The 14,302-nt window shown below is 33.5% G+C and overlaps 1 long non-coding RNA gene across 1 annotated transcript; it reads left to right on the top strand.

Annotated features, from left to right (window-relative positions):
* The first annotated feature begins 6,051 nt into the window (after positions 1-6,051).
* LOC127500579 (uncharacterized) lies at positions 6,052-10,207 on the top strand. The gene is made up of 7 exons (XR_007926360.1): positions 6,052-7,375; positions 7,484-7,801; positions 7,889-8,194; positions 8,639-8,731; positions 9,364-9,404; positions 9,941-9,999; positions 10,103-10,207. It is a non-coding gene; the product is annotated as an uncharacterized LOC127500579 (long non-coding RNA).
* The last annotated feature ends 4,095 nt before the right edge of the window (positions 10,208-14,302 follow it).

Below are 14,302 nucleotides of genomic sequence, written 5' to 3' on the forward strand. Positions count from 1 at the left end.
GCTGCTGGCCAATAATGAGCCAGCGTTCTGACATAGGGTGAGTACTTAATGACAGAAATTTCATTTCTGAGTGAACAAAACCTTTAAGTATACTTCGGTAAAGTTCAAGTATTTTTTAAAGTATACTTTATCTAGTAAATATACTAATATCAATGTACTAGTAATATACATGTAAGTGTACTATTGCAGTACTACTTTGGACTAAGCTGGCCCACTTTTTATTGTATAAAACTTTACTCTAAAATATACCTTAAGTGTAACAGTATTAAACTTTTAGTACACAACTAGTTAACAGCTACGTTTTTTATTTGTACTACAAGCTAATACTACAAGTGAACTTGTAGGTATATTGATAGGGCCTTGCAGCACAATACTTGTAGCACATTTTTTAGTTTTCTTTATTATATAGATAGATAGATGCTTTATTCATCCGCTTGGGAAATTCAAGTTTCCAAAACAAACAAAAGAGTCTGGTAAAACATCTGCAGTAGCTTCTGACAGATATTAAAGGACCCCAGCCTTCTCAGGAAGTAAAGTCAACTCTTTCCTGTAGAGGGCATCCGTATTCTTGGACCAGTCCAGTCTGTTGTCCAGCTGCAGACTTAGGCATTTGTAGGTCTGGACCACCTCCACAAAGACGCCTTCATTGTCCCCTGTGGTGCTCCTGTGCTGCTGACTACTTTCAGAGATACAGTACCTCAGTTGGACTTACTGAGATATCTTTGTAAGATAGTCTGTAACCCACTTTATGAGGTATAAGTCCACACCCATCTCCATCAGTGTGTCTTTCAGAAGGGGCTGGATGGTATTAAATGCGCTGGAGAAATCAAAGAACATGATTCTCACAGCGCTACTGCCCCTATCCAGGTACGAGAGTGACTGGTGGAGCAGGATGGTGCCATCCTCCCTCACCCTCTCCTGGTACGCAAACTGCAAAGGGTCGAGTGCATGATGGACCTGTGGTCTGAGGTGGTGTAGCAACAGCTGTTCCATGGTCTTCGTGACATGTGATAAATCAATATTTTCAAACAATATAACTTTATATGACATTATGTAAAACTGCAGGGTATGTGAAAAAGAATAAGCAACTCAAACAAAAGAGTAAACACAACTACAAGTCAAGTATTCTTAGACAACTTAATTATACATTTAAGTATCTCGATCAAAAGATTGAGTACAAGAATAGGTCAAAACTTCATATACTTACAATTACACAATTGTATACTTGAGTTATACTGACAGAAAAGTCTATTTCTGATAAGTACATAAAGTATATTTATAAGAAGTACATAAAAAGTGGAATGAAAGTATACTTTCTTATTTTTAGTTTAAAAGAAGTATACTAATAGCACACTTGAAAAAACTTTTTGTAAGGGCACCCAAACATTGTTTACTCTTTCTCTCATACCATTCTATGGCTTTCTTCTGTAGAACACAAAAGAAGATATTTCACATATTTCAACTGTTTTGTCCATATGAGATCAAAAACAGCATTGCATTGACCAAAAAAAAAAAAAAAAAAATCACTGAAGAAAGTCATGCAAGATTGGAGTGTTTTTAATGTTCATATTTGTGTTATCTATTTTAACATGCAGTTACATAATTCATACAGTATATTTACTAGCTTGACATTCCACATTTGTAGCTATCTGCAGTGTGGAGAAACAGTAGGCTATTGTCAGTTTGTGAGTGAAGGTGTGGGCGTTAAGCATTGGCATACACCATGCTGCTCTTTTCATCTCACAACATGTAGTTAGATAAAAAACAAGTGACAGCATTGAAAATAACAGCAGATTGTCAGAAAGAGTAGAGTTGACAAGAACAATTTCTCAGCATTGACTGCTACACATGAAACAAACTAATTCAATAACTGTAGATGATACGTTGAAATATGCTGCGTGTACCTGCTGAAACATAAGCAGTCTGTGCTACTTTGCAGCTTGTTTGCTTAAATCATTATTACCTGCATAGTAAAAGTTACCTTAACTTCTTAGAGCTTATGATAAGTTATAAAACTGTGTTGTGCAACATAAAGATATCTATTATTTCAGTGTATGCTTTGCAACAGTGATTTCTAAGTGCTGGGAAGTGCCACCCACTGGTAAGTTTTTTTTTTTTTTTTTTACTAAAAAGTAAATGAAACTCGTGTACTGGCATCATTTGGCACTAAGATTGTGACCGTTAAAGGTGACGTTAAAAGGTGCATCAGCGCCTTGAAAACATTAACATGAGTACCTGGATGTACTGTTGGATTTTATGTTTTTGCATTTCAGCTTTAAAAAGTAAGTCTTCTATGAAAGTTAATAATGTCATCACATTTGTCTCAACTCATTAATATTTCATTATGTAGAATATTCGTTGTAAACTTGCTTTTATTCTCTCGTTTGCAGCTACTTACTCGTTTTTCGTGGCTCAGTCACCGATCCTCACACACGTCTCAGTCGGAGGCACTGTAAAATTAACATGTACATTTGAACAGAACGTTTTCTGCTTTGCTGCTGTTACATGGCAAAAGTTGAACCTACGGACTGGTAAACTGACAGAGGCGAGGTCTGGCTCTCAGCCTGATTTTCCTCAAAATTATGGTAAAACTTGTGTTCTTAATTTTACAAATGTAACACCAAACGATTCAGGTTTGTATTATTGCATTACCTTTTATATGTCAACGGCTATTGTCAGCAGTGGAAGCAGGGTGATCGTAACAGGTAAATCTGGAGATAAATCTCATCAAAACTTCTGGGTCATGGTCACTATAACAGAAACATTTTGACATGATGATCTCTGCTGTAGATCACTCTGTTGTGGAACCAAAACTATCCATCTTATACTCATCACATGAACCTGGCTCATCATTAGTAGCACTGCAGTGTCTTGTGACCGGAGTCATCCCGTCTCAAGTGCGGGTGTTCTGGATGATTAAGAAGAAAGTCCGTGTTGGATGGACCGAATCTGCCTGGACAGACGCCACTGATTCAGCCACAGAATTCACACGTGCTCATCTCTCTATTCCTGCAGTGGAGTGGACTGAAGATGATAAAATCCAATGCTTTGCTGAATATAATGGCAAGAACATCTCCAAAACTCTGAAGCGATATGGTGCGTGTAAATGATTAAAGTCTCAGAGAAACATCAGGGCAAATGTTACGCGATATATCTCCTCATTTTATTTACTTTGTATTTTCAGAATTTGGTGATTAGATTATATCGCAGTATAAACTTATCACAGAAACTACAAAGGTTGGATTCAAAAAGCCAGTTACACAAATGTTTTCTTTTCCATTTTTAAAATTTTTGGCAGTGGTTTTGTGTTTGTTACAAACACCTATCAAAACCCTGATTAAGCAGTGGTGGAAAGAGTACTAAAAAGTATTTTAAAAAGTACTAAAAGTATTGCTACTTAAGAAATAATTTACTTGAGTACAAGTAGGCCTAGCCTACTGAAAAATAATATTACTCAAATAAGAGTAGCCTAAATAAGTAGTTTGTAGAAAAACTAGGCTACTCAAGTTACTCAAGCACTTTAGTATTTTTCTATTTTTACCCAAAATGAGGCGATGTGAGCACTAAACTCTCTCTCTCTAAAACGTCTGTTTCATTCAATAGTATCCAGCTGCGGAACCGGAAGTGAGGGGCGGAGCTTAAACAGTCATAGTTGCGCTACCCATACATGTAATTTTCTTTTATGGATTTTGATCGGATCTATGTCTACAATATTTAACAACAATACTTTTAAATAAAGTGCCTTTTCTGTTCATATGCATAAGATATCATGATGTACAATGAGGATTTTTTTTATTAGCCTATGTTAACAGATAATAGCCTACAAACTATTTTTGTTAGTTCATACGGCATGAAATAATTTGAGAACAAATACTTTCAACCAAATAATTTTGAAAATTTAATAAATGTGTAAATAAATGATTAATACATCTGTAACCATATAGTAAAATGTCTCCCTTTACTGTATTATGTGATAGCCTAATATTATTTCCTTGTATATTCATGTTGTGAACTTGTGAAGTAGCCTACTTAAAGACACTGAGGTATGTGCATTTAATGTCAAATATAGGCCTACATGTATTTAATCACTGCAAATTAAGTGAACATGCATTTAAGCCAGTGAGACATTTGACAACAGAAGCATAACGGAGAATACGTTGAGTTGTGTGTGATATTTCTGTCATGTGACATGTCAAAATATTGAATCTGTTCACGTCTTTCACATTTTATCATTAAAGTTTTTTTTTTTTTTTTTTGCATTTGCATTTGTCAAAAGATACTATTCATGTAAATAATTATTAATTAATCAAACGTATTCATTTATTTTCCAGGGATGAAAAGTTTTTTTCTGTGAAAACAAAATAATACATTGTTGTACATTCAAGCAGGATACATAGGTCTATATAAAGAACACCAAAGGACTGAACCCCAGTCTTCACTATAAAACACTGTACATGCTAAATATGAATTATTAATATTACTGTGATGGTTAATCTTTCAGGATTTAATAAAAAAAACTCTCTGGCTTCTGTACTGTGGCTTTGTGGCAGCATTCCTGACTATGTCTGTGGCCTTCTCTATTTGTTTATGTCAAGGTAAAGATTTAAATCAATCTGCAATCCTGTTTCTGCTAGAGTGTGTCACGTACTGTTGCAAGGAAGGCAGACGAGGAAGACGAGTATCCAACACGAGCGGGTCTCGCGCTAACGGCAAATCCCTTTCACTGTTCGCGTTTTGATTTCAGCAACATTCAGCCACGCAAGGAAAAATGCTATCTCCACGAGGGAAGACGTGATCAGAAAGGGAAGCCGTCTTTCACTATTGCTAATGTTGTGAAATAGAGAGAGAGAGAGAGAGAGAGAGAGAGAGAGAGAGAGAGAGAAAAACTTGTTACGCTCATTTAAGTAGCCTTGTAGCTATTCTTGGACCTCATTATTGAAACACAAAATAATAAAGTCTCAAACATCAAAAGCAGCCCATACTAGGCTAATTCTCTAGCCTACTTCTCTTTAATCGAAAAATATGCATTTTCATTTATTCATACATGGTTGCAACAACATTTAGTTCAAACTTTTAAGTGCCATTGTTTAGGGGAAAAATGCTTTATTGGCTGAAATTTCAAAGATGTTCAGTTATTATGCTTTCAAATTTTATGCCATCTATGTAGGCCTATCTTCCTGACTAATTTTTTAAATTTCATTTTATTTTTTATAAAGTTTATGGGTTTGAAAAGAGGTTGATGTTTAATATCTGTTGGTATAGCTATATATATAGAAAATGGGTAAAATTCAACAATTTGAACATGGAGTCACATTATATGGGACTGAACCATATTATATAGGGCCTTTAAAATGAAGATTACAAAAGAAAAGTTTATTAAGATGAATATTGAGATATCTTTAATACTTTTAGAATTACAGGCACACAAACTTTGGAAAAACACTATTTATGGCACTCAGACAGGAATGTTCAATTGTGTTGATAGAAAAAAACAAGACACATTTCTAGTTTTAACATTATTTGTTCTTCAGAAAAATGTGCGACCATTGAAAATGTGTACCAATTTACTCATGGAGGCATATTGAGATCCCTATCTCTGGAAATTAACCATTTTGGGCCTTAAAAATTAATAAAAGAAAAGTTTGTTAAGAATTAAAATCTAAAAGGATATTATATTACTACAATATGAGTTACAGAAATGCAAACTTTGGGCGAAAAAGACAAGAAGTGCTTTTTGCCATTTTTGAACTGTTGGCATATATTGCAACACAGATTGATAACATCAACAGATTTAACTAACAGCATAGCAATCAGGTGACAATTGTAATTCTGAGTCCATGAACAGAACATAATGGTGACAACATGATCCTTATTAACATAAGCATCTAAGAAAAAAAAAAGACAATGTATGGCCTCTTGCTGTAGCCTTCATACTCACAGTTAAGAACTTGTGGTTGACATAAACTGCATAACAGGATGTTAGATGAGATGAGAGTCTCATGAAACAGAACTGCACACCTGCTTTCACTGTCCATTTTTGGACAACTCCACAGGAATTACTTGATATGAAACTGTTTATGTTGGACCTTATATGCCTTTGTATTGATAATGTTCTCATTTGTCATCCCTACATGACCTGAATAATGACATTGAGGTTGTTATGAAATACTTGGTCTGAGGATAAATAAAATTAGACTGCAAATCTGTACTAAATCACTATCAATATATTTTGGAATATAATTAAAAATGAATGGTAACATATTAGAGTTGAATTAGAGCAAAATTGTGAATATTAAATCAGCTACCTTTGTTTCCTCTTTTGTATTATGCAGATTTACAGATCTTATAATGTCAGCCCTGAATCAAGAGAGAGAGAGAGAGTTTTTGACATTTTTGTATTTTTTATTTTTATTATTTCCAATGGTTAAATGACAAGCTTAAGTGCAGCCAAAAATGAAATTTAATTTATCATAATTTATTATTAATTTATCATTATCATTTTTCATAATTTACCATCTCTGTCATGCCATTCCAAATGATTTTCTTTCTTCTGTGGAACAGAAAAGAAGATATTCTTAAAAATATTTCAACTTTTTTTTTTTTTTTTTTTTGTCTACATGGGGTCAAAAATAACATTGCATGGACAACAAAACAAAACAAAACAAAACAAAAAAAAACGGAGAATTTTAATTGTCATATTTGTGTGAACTATTCTAGCATGCAGTTAATTCATATTTACTATCTTGACATTGCACATATGTAGCTATCTGAAGTGCAGTGTGGAGAAATGGTGTGGCCGTTGAGCATTGGCCGTTCTTACACCACGCTGCTCTTTTCATCTCACACCATGTAGTTAGATAAAAACAGCATCCAGAATAACAGCAGACTGTCAAAAAGAGTAGAGTTAACTGACAAGAACAACTTCTTAGCTTGCACTGATTGCTACACAGAGAAACAAACTAATCTAATAATTGTAGATAATACGAATATACTGTGTGTACCTGCTGAAACATAAGCAGTCTAAGTGCTACTTTACAGCTTGTTTGCTTAAAGCTTTATTACCTGCATAGTAAAAGTTACCTTAACTTAGAGCTTTCTAATAAGTTATAGAAGTGTAATTTACAACATAAAGAGATCTACTATTTCAGTGTATGCTTTGCAACAGTGATTTCTAAGTGCTAGGAAGGTCCACCCACTGGTGAGGTTTTTTTTTTCTTACTAAAAAGTAAATGAAACTCGTGTACTGGCATCTTTTGGCGTTAAGATTGTGACCGTTAAAGGTGACGTTAAAAGGTGCATCAGAGCCTTGAAAACATTAACATGAGTACCTGGATGTGCTGTTGGATTTTGTGTTTTTGCATTTCAGCTTTAAAACGTAAGTCTTTTATGCAAGTTAAGAATGTCATCACATTTATCTCAACTCATTAATATTTCATTATGTAGATTATTCGTTGTAAACTTGCTTTTATTCTCTTGTTTGCAGCTACTTACTCGTTCATCCTGACTCAGTCACCGAGCCTCACACACGTCTCAGTCGGTGGCACTGTAAAATTAACATGTACATTTGAACAGAAAGTTTCTTACTGCTATACTGCTGCAACATGGCAAAAGTTGAACCTACGGACTGGTAAACTCACAGCAGCGAGGTCTATCTCTCAGTCTGATTTTCTTCAACATGATGATAAAACTTGCGTTGTTAGTTTTACAAATGTAACACCGAAAGATTCAGGTTTGTACTATTGCATTAGCCATCATAACTCAATGGCTGTTATCGGCAGTGGAAGCAGGGTGATCGTAACAGGTAAATCTGACGTTAAATCTCATCGGCACTTCTATGGGTCACGGTCACTATAACAGAAACATTTTGACGTGATGATCTCTGCTGTAGATCACTCTGTTGAGGAACCAAAACTATCCATCTTATACCCACCACAAGAACCTGACTCATCATCAGTAGCACTGCAGTGTCTTGTGACCGGAGTCGTCCCATCTCAAGTGCGGGTGTTCTGGATGATTGGAGAGAAAGAGCATGTTGGATGGACCGAATCAGCCTGGACAGACGCCACTGATTCAGCCAAAGAATTCACACGTGCTCATCTCTCTATTCCTGCAGTGGAGTGGACTGAAGATGATGAAATCCAATGCTTTGCCGAATATAATGGCAAGAACATCTCCAAAACTCTGAAGCGATATGGTGCGTATAATTGATGAATGTCTCAGAGAAACATCAGGGCAAATGTTACACGATATATCTCCCAATTTTATTTACTTTGTATTTTCAGAATTCAAGAGACTAGATTAGTTGTCGCACTAAAAACTTAAAAAATTAAAAGGCCAATTACACAAATATTTTCTTTTCTTTTTTTAATTTTTGGCAGTGGTTTTGTGTTTGTTACAAACACCTATCAAAACCCTGATTAAGTGATTAAAAATAGGCCTAATAAGAAGTATAAATTTAATAATTCTGTTCTACAAATTATAATTTAATCTCTGTTGTGTGAACAAAATATTACATTGTCGTATATTCAAGATACATAGGTCTATATAGAACACCAAAGGACTGAACCCCAGTCTCCACTATAGAACACTGTACATGCTATATTAATTATTAATATTACTGTGATGGTTAATCTTTCAGGATTGAATCAAAGAACTATCTGGCCTCTGTACTGTGGTTTTATGGCAGCATTCCTGACTATAGCTGTGGCCTTCTCTATTTGTTCATGTCAAGGTAAAGATTTAAATCAATCTGAAAACCAGTTTCATTGCTAGAGTAACCTCTAATAAATTGTATATATATATATATATATTTTTTTTTTTTTTTTTTTTACAAATGAATAATTTACAAGTATTATAATTAACTAACATACTTGAAACAGCATATCTGATTGAAATTATTCCCAATATTCATATATGGTTTATCTAAAATATATATATAATTCTCAGGAAAATATATATATTTAAAAAAAAAAAAGGAAAATGTAGGTTATTTACAAATGATTTAAAATTTGAAATTGTTAAAAACACCATGAAATTGTCTAAGATTCAATCATGGATTTAATTTTCTATTGCAATTCTGAAGGATGCACAAGAAATATTTACTTAGACTTCTAAGGACACAATAAATTAATTCAAATTAGAAGCAATGGTAAGTTTAAAATAAAATTCAGACATAAAGGAAAATATTTTCCAAACTATGATAATATGATTGTTCTACTGTAAACTGCATAATACTATATGCTATTCTGTGCGTATGTTATATACATGTAGTCATCTAGTACAAATCTGCCTGTAGCTTCATCTTAACACATAAAGCACTGAATGTATCTTTTTAATAAATATATTGTATTTACCCTTTAACAGGTAGACAGAGTGCAGTGACTGCAGAAATGTCATCTGTAATGGTAAGTACAGAATAATCTAATAATTATGGACAGATAAAATATTCAGATATGGCAACACTTTACAATAAGGTTTCATTTATTAACATTAGTTAATGTATTAACTAACATGAACGAACAATGAGCAATATATTTGTTAATAATCTATTTATTAATTTTTGTTAATGTTAATTTATACAAGTACAGTCGTTCATTGTTCATGTTAGTTCACAGTGCATAATGTTAACATACAAGTTTTGATTTTAATAATGTATTAGTATTATCTGTTATATATCTATATAATTAATGTATTATCTGTTAACTAAAATTGTAAATTGTTACCGATATTACTTATTGTTTGTTAATTATTCCTTTTGAATGGTTGTTAGTGAATTTGTGAAAACTTTTTTTTTTAAATCTTGAAAAAATAAAAAATAAAAAAAATAAAAAAACTGCCTAATATAGATTAACCTATACAAGAAAAGTAAAAAAATTATTTAAGTACAGTCAAGCATAGTTTTGGTGTGGATGGTATATTAAACTTCATTTTTTTTGTCTAGTTTTACCCTGTGGACCCCATCAATTTAGGACAGAATTTAAGTCCAACAAAAAAATAATGGTAAAAAGAGAATTCGTTTTCTGTATTATTTTTAACTGTAATTATATGAATTATGTGAAACAGTATATACAGTTTTTCAGATAATCTTTCCTCTTTTTTTCAGGGCATTAATCGAGATCAAAAATTGAAAAGAATGTTTGTGTATGCCAAACCATTATTGAAATGAAAGTTAATTCAAATAAATTTGCATCCTTCTAATGGTTTATGATGATGAAGGTCCAGTTCATCCAGATGCTTACACTTTATTCTCTGAATTTGCTTTCTTTTGCTCTGTGGGTGAAAAAGCATCTTGCAATTGTATTTATAGAGCTGTTGAGTCAAAATTATATAAATAATCTACATTATTGTTTAATTATGTCTCCTTTTGGTCCAAAATAAAGATATTTTTTACTTTTTAAAAGTTGGAATTCCACTTTTATGCATAAGGAACAGAAATCACTTTCTGCCTTCAAATTCTTTGTTAGTAAGCCATAGGAACTGAAATTTTATTATGGTGCAAAGAATCTTGAGGCACTACTTCTGAATATGCATGTGCCCAAATTATATTTGAGAGCTAAAGATTTTCAGTGAATAACGAACGACTTATATTTCACTCTGTTTATAGCTGTAGGCTTAAAAATGAACAAAGACATTTGCTTTACTGTTCCAAGTCCAACCCTCTCTTTCATTTCAAAAGAGCTGTAGGGAATGCCGAAAGGCACAGAGGTGCTGATAGTGATCAAGGGCTGTAAGCCAAGGTGCATACATTAGGGGTCTGCTAATTACACACCTTTAGTACGATGGGGGAAGCTGTAATCTTCTGATTGGTCACTGTCTCATATTTGGTTTGAATGTCTCATATTTGGTTTTAGTCACATGGTCAAGGAAGGGATAAAAGAAGATGACTAGTTGCTCTGTCTCGTCTTCTGAGCTCTCTTCTCTCTGATGCTCCTCTGCCTCTCTATCTGAATATTAGGCAACTGGGTTAAAGGACATATGCTAAAGTCAGGTCCTCAATGGCATCTCTCTTTCTCTCTTTCCTTTCTAAAGCTACTCTCTCTCTCTCTCTCTCTCTCTCTGGTAACATGTCACATACATTCTGGGTACAATTAATGGTACAATTAATGGATAAATGTTTTTATTATACCATCTATTTTGTAACTATTTCCAGTTAGCCATGGTTATTTATTAAGTAACTATTAACCATAAGCCATTACTGTTATTAAAGCTATAGTCCGTAAGTTTTGCCTCTTTGTCGCCATCTCTGTTTGAAACCTGCAATTGCGGTTATTTGCGGATTTTTCATTTTTACGTGGGTTGTGGATCCTCAGTCAGTGCGGATGAATCTAATGTTTGCTGTCAGTCACTGCAGCGGTGATACTGTACTTCAGAATCACAGATTCTACATCTTGGAAGTATGACCAAAATAAGAATTTTCACCGGAAAATGTCATCTTAAGGAGTAAGTAACAAATCTGCCACTTTTGTTCTGACCAACTGAGAAAAAAGCATAAATGGCGTTGCCAATGGTGATTAAATCTATCGATCGCTTAGCTTATATCACGCCAAACCATGCAAATGAGTATTATTGTTATGCTTTGTTCTCAAATTGTTAATGTTAACAACATCAGCATTGCGTAACTATGTGTATTTAGTGTGTATTAGCGTTACCTGTAGATTTCAATTTCTGTAGCCACGCCACAGTCTGAATTCTTGCTTTTGACTTCAGGTTAATCTCCAGTTGTCACTGATGATTGTCATTTGGACCTTTCTGGATTACAATCCGCCATCAAAATGATAAGTTTAATTATTCCTGCTGTGAGAAAAGGCTATAAATGATCCGCTACCAGTAGCATCCTCACATATAGCCTACTAGCTGGGACTCGTTCTTTCTATTTACAGACGTCACGTGACGAAATGACGCAAAGTGGCATGGGTACATGCTCAAATTTCCCGCGGAAACCCACCAGTACCGATTTTATTATAAAACATTATTACAAGCTTACCATTGTGAATCAGGCTAAGGTAAGGAGATAGTTTTGAACACTGGCTGGTTAAGTACTTGCTCAAAAATTGATTTTGGATCATTTTTAACCAAAAAAAAAAAAAGTTTTGGATGGCAGCTTTAAACCTTTTCAGTGTTACACTATTATGCTGATAATGTTTCTTTAGTTATTCGGCAATCCTGCAGCCTGAACCACTGTAGTGAAACTACTCCTTTCCCGGTAAAAAAAAAAAAAAATAACTTGACATTCAAAAGTCAATGAATTTGCAACAGCTGAATGTAACATTGCACGTGACGCAATCCTTAGGCCCATGTCACAAGTTTTAGTGGAACATAATCCGATGGCACATGCCAATGAAAACCGGACGTGCCACCACCTGATGTGCCACTAAGCACTGCGGCATGTGCCAGTGGCTTCTGTGCGTAAGATGCCATGCCACTTAGCTAATTTTAATACCGCGACTGGTTCTGAGGTATCCGAGGAGCTTCGTAATGTGAGTGAGAGAGCAGCAGCATATAGGGCAATGAATTGTGCGCTATTTTTAAGAGTTCCGAAGCAGCACTGCTTTCAAACCTTTTGCTAAATAATACAATTACAATTCTATCGAAATAGCATAAAATGTATTATTTTTGTTTTTATTGGATTTCCGTTATTGAAATTAATGTTTTAGATGCTTCATGTGCTATTAAGTGCATGATTTTCTGAATGCGTGGAATACTTTTTTAATGCATGGAATACTGTTATTATTATTTTTTATTATTCATTTTTTTCCCTGAATGTAGCACCCCATGTCACTTTGCAAACATTCTGTAGTACTAGTGTAGGACACGAGGGAGCGCCCAAAGTTAATAACATTCGTGTTGGTCAATTCCTTGGGTTCACCACACGAGGGCCCTTCACGAGTTATAAGCTCTGGTTACTGAGATCAGTAGTTTCAGCCACAGCCCAGTTCTAGTACTGTAGCTACTACAAAAGCAGCAATTCTGATAAATTTTCCAGTGTTCTTCTTTTAGGATAGAATAATAAAAAGGTTATAAAGGTTAATGAAACATAAAAGATATAAAGTATAACGGATATTGAGAAAAAAAAAAAAAAAGGGCAATTTTCCGGGCAGGGTTTAAAATAAGACAGGAGGCCTTAATCTAGAATAGTTAATCATGTCTTAAAAATGGTTTTTGAAACGCATATTAAGTATAGATTACTAACAAATGGACTATGGAGTCCTGAACTAAAATAAGCAAAATTAATTTAAAATCAGCTGTGCTAATCTGAATTAACACCATCGAGGTTGCCTATAAAACATGGAATGAAACAAGAAAAGCTTAAAATTGTATGGAACTGAGAGGCAAATGCAGGGTAAACAATGGCATAAAAAAATCAATCAAAAAAACTGAACAAAAGAAAACTATTTTAAAGCAAATAGCAAAAAAAAAAAGCTGCACACATCAGCTGTGGAATCAAAAAAAAAAAATGAAAGAAAGAAAGAAAGAAATAGAAAAATAAACAAGGAATGCCTGAAAATCTGTTTGTAATTATTTCAAAACAACTGCACACACATCTATAAGAACAATACAACAACTTCAGGTAAGATTGAATAATCTGCTTTATTATCTTACTGTTTTGTGAATCTGTGGGTTGATTATATATATATATATATATATATATATATATATATATATATATATATACATACAGGTGCTGGTCATATAATTAGAATATCATCAAAAAGTTCATTTTTTTATTATAAATTATTTTTAAAAATGAAACTTTCATATATTCTAGATTCCCTACATGTAAAGTAAAACATTTCAAAAGTTTTTTTGTAAAATTTTGATGATTAGAGCGTACAGCTCATGAAAGTCCAAAATCCAGTATTTCAAAATATTAGAATATTTACATTTGAGTTTTTCACGATATTCTAATTATATGACCAGCACCTGTATATCATACAAAAGTTTACAATGACTCCAGTAGTTACTACAGAGTTATCATTTTTTTCACTTTAGAATACTGATCCAAATAATTAGTAATTCCTTCTGAAGGATTTGGTAATACTTAAGTCATTACTAATGGGTTACCATGATCTTCACTTTAGAATTAATTATACATTATGCATCATTCATGTTAATTATGAACCTGTATATAGTAGTTCTTAGTAGTTCTCTGGGAGGTATGAAAAAAACAGTAGTTACTGATTAGCTAATAGTGAACTACCACCTTCAACTGAGCACTATTACTTACTAATTCATTAATCAGAGTTTCTTGTTAGTTAATAGTTATTAGAGTGTTAATAATGCATTACTCATTTGTTCCTGTGTA

Source organism: Ctenopharyngodon idella, chromosome 19 (genome assembly GCF_019924925.1).
Source record: "Ctenopharyngodon idella isolate HZGC_01 chromosome 19, HZGC01, whole genome shotgun sequence".
In the NCBI taxonomy this organism is placed as follows: domain Eukaryota; kingdom Metazoa; phylum Chordata; class Actinopteri; order Cypriniformes; family Xenocyprididae; genus Ctenopharyngodon; species Ctenopharyngodon idella.